General features: G+C 39.0%; 1 pseudogene across 1 annotated transcript; it reads left to right on the forward strand.

Annotated features, from left to right (window-relative positions):
• Positions 1 to 7726: 7726 nt before the first annotated feature.
• Positions 7727 to 9492, forward strand: LOC143600327 (SNAP25 homologous protein SNAP33-like; annotated as a pseudogene). The gene is made up of 5 exons (XR_013147454.1): positions 7727 to 8263; positions 8610 to 8703; positions 8800 to 8933; positions 9144 to 9241; positions 9328 to 9492. The product of XR_013147454.1 is annotated as an SNAP25 homologous protein SNAP33-like (transcript).
• The last annotated feature ends 205 nt before the right edge of the window (positions 9493 to 9697 follow it).

Raw genomic sequence — 9697 nt, forward strand, 5'->3', positions numbered from 1 at the left:
GATATCAAGAAGGTTTGGTGGTGAACCATTTCTCATTTTGCTAGGGCGTGCGTGCTTTTACGCGACTGTCTCTTGTGGGACCAACACATTATTCTTGGCCCACTTTTTGTCACTAACTTCATCATCGTTGTCGTCTTCTGAATGCGTTTTTGAGGTACCCTTTTAAGTTTAGATTTGGCTCTCTTTTTTTAAAAAATTACAAGGGCCCAAAAAGTGTATATTAGTTTACTTGTCACATCATACGAGCAATATGATGTCCTTCGGGCCATATGATGGGAAGAAAAAAAAGGTTTTGGTTTGTCGGTGATTACATTAATCATTTATTTAAGAGTCAACAAATCATACACGGGTATGATTTTTGCCTCACACGACCCGCATGACCTTTTTTCACTCGTACCATAAAGCCTTTATGACTTTTAAAGTGATTTGTTTGACCACTCATAGGGCAACAACTTATCGGCTTTAATTTGAGCATTTCTTTCATCTCCTTATTAAATTTCAACTCTAACTACTCACTGATTAACTCACATTCAATCCCTTATGTTGATTAAAATTCTAAAATCCAGTGGCGAGCAAAAAACCGAATTATCCGAACCGAAACCGAGTTAACCGATAAAACCGAACCAAAGCATTAACCAATAGTTAATTTTTTGTTTTTGTTTTTGAAAAACCGAATTTTCAATTTCATTTTAGTTTTCCATTTTTATAAAAACCGAAAAACCCGAACCGATTAATTTTGATGAAGATTATGAATATGAATATGATGAAGGCTGAGACTAAACTTTAAAGATGAATAAGATGAATGAAGATTAGAACTAAACTTTTTAGTTTTTTTTGATTAAAAACTTTGTTGAATTTTAAATTGTATTACTCTAACAACTTTGTATTCGTATGTTTCCACGTAACATGCGTCTATTTTTGTTTTTTGTATTCAATATATTCAATGAAGGGGAGCACGCAAGACGCAGCAAGAAGGTGTGTACGGAATTTCAAGGAAAAGCACAGGAGCCTCTGTCAAACTTATTTGGAGATCAAGCACACTAGTTATCTACTTTCCGGTTTGGTTTATTAGTTTTCAAAAAAGGAATCATCATCAACTAAAATTTTTGAAGAAAATAGTTTGCCCGCCAGGTGTTCGACAAAATGCCTCAATGAAATAATCATTGTTTTTTGTGTTTTGAAGAGGGGAGGGCAACGGGTGGCTGCTCTCCTCTTTCCTCTTTTATCCGGGTGTTCATTCCTCAAACTCAACTCGAGTTTTGTTTTATTTATTTTTCTTGGTGTGGTACGTGACTACCGGGGTGTTTTGTTGGGCGAGGGTGGTATGACCGGGATTATTGATGAGGGTGTTTGGCCGTATCCGTTTAGAGTCTTCTACTATTGCCAGGACGGATTACCGGGGTCTAAGGGGTACGATTGTCCGCACATATTAAGAGGATTCATTTGGCATCGGATGACAAGAAAGAGACCTTATGGGAGGCGATCTCGACGAATTTGGATTTGTTTATTTCGGTAGGTGAGGCTTTAAAGGTCTCGCATAGGTGAATGTGTGGAGCGTGTATGGAATCACGTGCTCTCCGTCAGGGGTGTCATCATGATGACGGGTCGGTCTGGTACAAGTGTGTCACGGGAGATGTGGAGGAGTTTATAGTGGGGATTGCAAAGCCACATGTTGGAAGGGAGGTTGTCGCGGTGGGAAGGTGGAGGTGGATGTAGCTCTCCTTGAGCGTGTCTTCACTCTTCCTATTACGATTGTTAAAAACATTCCTTATAGTTGTCTTATGGCTTTTTCCCAAGCCTTAGTGGGTGCTCTGGGTAAGGTGGCGGCTATTCCAGAGTCTGTTGATGCGTGGGTGAAACTTTTGTTGTTACAACGTTGCACATTACGAGTTTTCAGGCCTTCTAATCGTCAGCAACGCAGGTCTGGAAATAGAAAGTCTGAGCAATGCCGGATGATTCAACGGTCGCTGTCGCTTGGGGTGACGGTTTCTTTGAGCTTCTTGTATCTCTTTTTGACCAACCTCTAGGAGATGCCCCGTGTGGTGATGCATTTGTCCCCGAGTCTGATAACGTCGGGTTGGGCGCCAATGTTAAACAATGTCTGCGGAAAGTTGCGGACGGGCATTTCACTGTTGCGGTCAAAGTTTTATGCTCTTCAGGGGTTGCACCTTTCGGTAAGGATACTTTGAACGCTCTGTTGTCTAAGCATCCCATCTTGGCACCTCCGATTATGCCTGCTTCCTTGCTTTCTGAGTCTCCCCTTGTCGTGGACGTTGATAGTATGCTTGGGTGCATTAAATCTTTCCCTAAAGGGACTTCGTGTGGGTGGGACGGATTGCGAGCCCAACACATTTTAGCTGCGTTGTGCGGAGAGGGGTCTCCGATTGCGGATGGTTTGCTCAAGGCTATTTCTGCGGTGGGTAATTTATTTTGGGGGGAAGGTGTCCTAAGGTGTTGGCAGAGTTTGTTGCGTCTGCCCTTTACGCCGTTGCTTAAACCGGACAATGGGATTAGACCTATTGCAGTTGGGGCCATTTGGAGGTGGTTGGTCTCTAAGGTGGCTATGAGGGGTGTCGGGAAGGAGATGGCTAAATACCTCGGTGACTTTCAATTTGGGGTGGGAGTCCCTAGTGGGGCAGAGGCCGTGCTCCAGAGCGCGAACAGGTTTTTAAATCAGTTTCATTCGGATGGGTCATTGGCTATGCTTACTGTTGATTTCTCTAATGCCTTCAACTTAGTCGATAGGACAACCCTTCTACATGAGGTCCGGAGTCGATGTCCTTCCATTTCTCTTTGGGTGGATTTTTTATATGGGCAGTCAGCTAGGCTATATGTGGGTGATACTTACATTAAATCCACCACTGGGGTTCAACAGGGGTACCCTCTTGGGCCTCTCCTTTTGCCTTGGTTTTGCACCCACTTGTTCATCAAATCAGAGATCGTTGCAAGCTTCTCTTTCATGCTTGGTACTTGGATGATGGCACGATTATTGGGGATACTAGAGAGGTGGCCAAAGCATTAGATATTATCATGTCTGAGGGGCCTCGTTTGGGTCTTGAATTAAACGTTAAGAAAACAGAGTTATTTTGGCCAACATGCAATGGGGGTGAAGGTACATGAGGGGTTGTTCCCTTGCGGGATTGGAAGGCCGGTGCTTGGCGTGAAACTCCTTGGTGGTGCTGTAAGCCGGGATGCGGGGTTTATCAGCAGTTTGGCTATGAAAAGAGCGTCTAGTGCTGTGGAACTGATGAGCTGTCTTCCAAGACTTCGGGATCCTCAATACGAGCTTCTTTTTCTTCGCTCATGTATGGGAGTCGCCAAGCTTTTGTTTGGTTTGAGAACGTGCTAACCTATGTATGTGGGGGAAGTTGTTTCTATATTTGGCAATGGTTTTCGAAGGGCGATTGAGGACATCATGGTTTGTGGAGGTCCGTTCTTTGGGGATCTCCAATGGAGGTTGACACCACTTCCATCCTGTTGTGGGGGGTTGGGTCTATGTTCGGCCGGGGATGTATCTACATATGCTTTTGTGGCTTCGAGAGCACAATCATGGTGTTTGCAAGACCATATTCTTCGGGGGTTGTGATATTTATGGGTTGGACTCTGATTATGGGTGTGCGATGGATCGTTTACGTACTTCACTTCCAGATTTTGATCTTAGTGGGTTCTCTAATAAGGACACCGCCCCCCTAAAGCCCAACATGTTGTGGCGAGTGCCTTATTTAGTGGAATCGTCCAGAGTTTTGAAGTGAAGTTTGATCTATCCCCTCACCAAAAGGCCGTGTTTGAATGTCTTCAGGCTCCTCGGCCTCAGGATTTTCTAACGGTCATCCCCATTGAAGGATTAGGCCAACGTATGTCGGGTTTGGAGTATCGGGCTATCCTTAAGTACCAGTTAATGATCCCTATGTTCCCGACTGATGAGCCTTGCCCAATTTTTCGCAAGGCCTGTTTGGATTCTTTTGGTGATCATGCGATGCATTGCAAAGAATTGTCTGGCTTTAAATACAGACATGATTTGGTTAGGAATGTTCTGTCTGATGTTCTTAAACGGGCAGGGATTTCTACTAAAAAGGAGGCCCCTGTTAACTTTCTCATGGATCTTCTGGAAGGGAGGTCTACTTTACGACCAGCTGATATTCTTGTGCTCGGGTGGGCAGGGGGAAACACGCCTGTGTGGATCTTACAGGAGTGTCTCCTCTTGTTGGGCTCAGGGACCGTGGGTTTGTTGTGGGGCAGGCCGCGTTGAAGGCTGAATCGGGCAAAGTTGTTAAACACGAGAAAGCTTGTTTAGATAATCAACATGTCTTTCTACCATTCGCCTTTGATACATTTGGTTTTCTGGCCCAGTGGCTGTGAATTTTTTGAGTAAGGTTCAGTGTGTGGTACACGGAACCTCTTCAGCTCCTAGGTCCCAAAGCTTCGTTTTTAGCAGGATTGACTTTGCTATTCAAAAGGGGGTTGCGACGCAGCTTGTTGCCCGTTTGTCTGCCACTCTATTGCAATCGTTTTATAGTAAATTATATATTTAGAATATGATTTATTTTTGCAAAAAAAAAAAATATATATTTGTGATACTCTAATACCCTCTTACAAACTTAAATTTATCATCTTCATTTTAAAAAATTTTTTGTAATGGCTACACATAATTGAAAACAAACCGACTATAACCCAATCGAAACCGAAAAAACCAAAAAAACCAAAAACCGAACGATTTGTATTTTTAAAAATCCGATGACTTCGGTTTCACCTAAAAACCCAACCGTGCAAAGCCCTACAAAAACACATACCCTACTTTATTAATAAATACTTCACAAAACACAATGTATCCGATATTATTAACCCCCACCTCACCCCCAAAAAAAACCCAACAACCTATACGCACATACGACAACGCGATCGCATTGATAACCCATTACACACCACATCAAACACTACAAACCAATACGAAAAGATAACTTGGTCATTTCGTCTTTTCGCACATCATTGTGTCTTTTTTTGTCATTTTGTCTTTTCGCACACCATTGTGTCTTTTCGCACATCATTGTGTATTTTTCGTCATTGTGTCTTTTCCCACATCATTGTGTATTTTTTCGTCATTGTGTCTTTTCGCACACCATTGTGTCCTTTCGCTTATCATGTGTCTTTTCGCTTATTATTGTGTATTTTTCGTCATTTTTAGAAGATTGAAATGCAAGAAATGCTACCACCGTATATGCAAGGTTCGAACTGACGAGAAGAACCACAACCGATGTACGAACTGACGTGGACAAGTCAAATTGTTAAACTTCAATTTTCCAAACTAGTTTACAAATACCACAAACATGTCCAAAAGAAATGAAGTACCAAGAGAAAAACATATGATTAATAAAACATCAAATAGACTGAGAAAAATCACTCCACAAGATCTAAGCATATTTTAAAAAGGGTTTTGTAAAACAAGTCAAGCTTCTAGAAAGAAAATTACAAAGTGTAAGTAAATTTGAATTGTAAAAAGAAGCTTTCACAAGAAAAATTGTCCATCACTTTTTTAAAGTCATAAATATTTTAAACTCGACACAAACTTTGTTTTTTTTAATTTACCCTTGAAATTTCTACCCATTCAGAAGAGAGTTATTATTTACGAAAGCTTAATAACATATATAAACAACAAAAGTATAGTTGGTAATGAGATTGCTCTATTATCCAATAAAACATAAAAATGTTTACAGACAAACGGAAACCAATATTCTATTGGTCTAGCGAGACGGTGTTATTATTATTAAATAAAAAAAGATAAAATTATAGAAATTGTCTTTTATGTTTGTACCAATTTCACTCAATGTCCTTTATCTTTAAAAGTAACTTGTTTTGTCCTCTACATTTCCAAATCCAACAGTGTTTGTCCTTTGGTCCTAACCCCGTTATTTTTTTTCGTTAAATCAAGTCATGCAACTTGCACATAAGGGTAGATTGGTCAATCTACACGTTTAATTAAATATATATTTATCAAGATATATTTATATATTTATAAATCTCTCTCCTCTCCCCCCCTCATCTCCCATCCTCTCATCCCACTTTTCCGGTTAAATCAAGTCATGTGCAAGTCACATGATTTAATTTAACTGAGAAAAAGTAGCAGGGTTAGGACAAGGACAAACACTGTTGGATTTGAAAATGTAAAGTAGGGATGGGCGTGGGATAGTACCCGTATCTGTACCCGTTTGTACTCTTACCAAAAATCAATAAAATCACGTACCAATACTCGTACCAAATTTTTTGGTATGGTACGAGTACGGGTACGTGTATTTTGGTACAATACCGTTCTTGTACCACTTTGCTTATTTATTCCAAATTTTTGACGATCTTGAAACCAGTACCGGTACAACTAACAAATAACCTGAATTAGTCCGGGTATCGATACTTGCACTGGTACGTGACATGCACCAAATTAGTACAGGTACCAAATTGGCCATCGATTTAATGATAAGACAGTATTGAAGAACCCTAACTCGGTCGCCGATTTTAAGTGATTTGTTTGTTGGTTCGTGTCTTGGATGTTATATTATTTAATTTTGAAGAAACGTTTGGTACTTGTTCAATAATACATGGTTGGAAAATTTATTTTATATATTTTATATGAAGAATCTCAATTAAACCCTTATATAATCCGAACAAGTACAAAATACCAAATATACTCGTACAGTACCCGTACATGTACCCGATTGTACCCGATTGTACCAAAATTTAACAAAAATGAGTACCAATACCCGTACCGAATAGACTAAATCGGTACGTGTACGGTACGAGTCCTAAAGAACAAAACAAGTTACTTTTAAAAATAAATAACATTGAGTTGACACTGAATGAAATTTGATACGATCAGTGATTCTGTCGATAAAAAAGGGTTGGCTTGTTGAAGGTTTTTGAATTGAATTGAAAACCCGGTCTCCTTACGCGGTTGTTGTGTCTTCCATCTCATTTCCTATTTCTTCTTCAGTCTGTTTTCTTGAACCATTCAATTCAATTTCTTTCCCAAATTGCTTTTATATTCTCATCTAGACATCATTTCTTTCCTATCACAAACTAATCCAAGGACTTGCATTTCTTCCAGGTTTGCTTTTATCACTTTATTCCAACTATTCTTCTTATTATTGTGATTTTTGGTGGTTTTGACAAATATTTCTTCTTTTTTGATATGTGACAAACTAATTCTTGATTCAATTGAGTATCTACTTATTTTAGGAGTCAATTATTCAACCATTGTGCCTTGCTTTTTGTTGTTATGCAAAATTAATTTAACTAAATCAAGATTATTATTATTATTATTATAGTTATTATTATACCCATCAAAATTAATTTAACTTTGATTTCCTTTGGATTGCTTCATACTTATGTATTATAGAGCTGAGGGTCTCTGGAAGCCATCTCTTTATCCCTTTGGATAGAGGTACGGTGTGCCTACATCCCACCCTCCCCATACCCTGCCTATAGCTTTGCTGTTGGTGGTACTTCACCGGGTATGATTGATTATTATTGTTATTATTATTAGAACATTAAGTGCTCTTTCGGCTTTCGCATGAAGCTTCAAGTAGTTTTCCTACTAGTGATTTCAAGATTCTGAATTAATTAGTTATTATGAATGTATTATTCATATGCATTTATCTATAATTGTTATGATTTTCTTGCGATTTCAGCTTCGTAACCGCATCTAATTCGAGTCTAATTCTTGTTTTTTTTCAGGAGCTTTGTTACTTTTTCAAATATTTTGTGTATTAACTGATATAACTATAATCAAAAACCGCAGAATCCAGCATAAATTCAATATGTTAGGGTTCAAGAAACCTCATTTCCATCACAGAGCCGCTAAAAACAACTCGGTTGACCCTGACTTCTCTGATAAGCATGCCCCAAACCCGTTCAATTCTGATGACGAGTTGACCAAAGAGTCAACCTTAAAACCGGTCCAAGATTCAAGATCCGCTCTTTTTTATGATGACGAGGTTAAAGGGTCGGGCTACAAAGTTAGTTACACATCAAGAAACAGATACAAGAATGATTTTGTTGATTCTGGTGGAATTGAGAACCAAGATGTGCAAGAGTTAGAGCATTATGCTGCATATAAGGCCGAAGAGACTACAAAAACGGTCAACAGTGCGTTAAAAATTGCGGAAAACATGCGCGAAAAGATGCCACCAAAACTATGATTATGTTGCATCAACAGGGTGAGCAGATCACCCGGACCCACACGACCGCTGCTGATATCGAGCAGGATCTTAGCAGGGTATGGCTCTTTAGTCTTTTCTTATTGAAGTCAAGGGAGTTGTGTTTAAACGGGCTCATATTGGAATGTGCTAGTTTTTCAAGTATTGGCCAAAACGGGTTGGGTTGACACGCAAACACTTAATTTTATTTAGAGTTTTTATAAGTAATTAATGCGTAAATTTCATTTCAAAGATAATTTTTTTATGTTACTAATCTAAAATCTTGAATAAGACAATGTAGGATATTATATACAGTTTAAGCTGTTTGTTATTTGAACCGTTTGAGATAATACATAGTCATGAATAACACAAGTCGATAAAAGTGCCCGAATTTGTATTAAGATTTTACGTTATAATATAATGCAGGGCGAGAAGCTTTTGGGAAGTTTAGGTGGCATGTTCTCGAGAACTTGGAAGCCGAAAAAGGGCAGGGCGATAAAAGGACCCGTGATCATGAGAGGTGATCGAGATTTAACAATTTTAGGCGTTTTCGTGATCTATAAGTTAGAAAATTTGATTTCATTGTTATAGTTATTGAGGTTAGATAATTTTTCAGATGATCCTGCACAACGAAAGGGTGCCTGTCTGGAACAAAGAGAAAAGCTAGGACTTACAACTGCCTCGACTAAGGGACAACAGCATTCAAGAACTCCGCTTCGTGAACCCACTAACGCGTTAGAGAAAGTCAAGGTATGTGAAAGTTTGACTCCTGATAAATGGGTTAAATTCGGGTCATGATTTTATTTACGGGTTGGGGCTGATGTTTTTAACACAAATAAAAATATGGATCATGTTTCGATGTTCGTGTGGAACCCGCCAACCAAACATGATTGACACGCTAGATGCCCATTAGGAAATTATTATATTCATTTTCTGATAACTCATTTGTAACCGTAACAGTATGAGCAAACGAAGCAAGATGATGCACTCTCGGACTTGAGTAATATACTTGGGGAACTTAAGGAAATGGCGATCGACATGGGCTCAGAGCTTGAAAAGTGAGTTTGTTTTTGTAGGTGTATTTTTTTCCCATATCATTGTATTTGTGCTACATGGTATACTAAACCGATTCTGATATACGCAGCCATAAAAAATCTCTTAATCCACTTGAAGATGATGTTGATGAGCTCAATACCCGAGTTGGAGGTGCTAATCGACGTGCTCGAAGATTGCTTGGAAAGTAGATCAACGATTATTTTGTTTCACTTGTGTATGATGTAAATAAACATTTGTATGCGTCAATTTTTTTTATTAATGTTTTGATTCGTGCATATAACAAAAACACAATTAATTTAGAAATTCACAAAAAAACATTAGCTACTACTGATGTTTTAAAGCATTAGCTACCTACGGAGTAGAGATAAGGTTGTCTCATCTTACCCTCCTCGCACCCTACCATAGCTTTGCTATTGGTAAAATTTACTGAGTGCGACGACGACGATGATATTTGAAAG

The sequence above is a fragment of the Bidens hawaiensis genome, unplaced genomic scaffold (genome assembly GCF_021521415.1).
Source record: "Bidens hawaiensis isolate Kalapana, Puna unplaced genomic scaffold, B.hawaiensis_p1.1 tig00053946_1, whole genome shotgun sequence".
NCBI lineage: Eukaryota > Viridiplantae > Streptophyta > Magnoliopsida > Asterales > Asteraceae > Bidens > Bidens hawaiensis.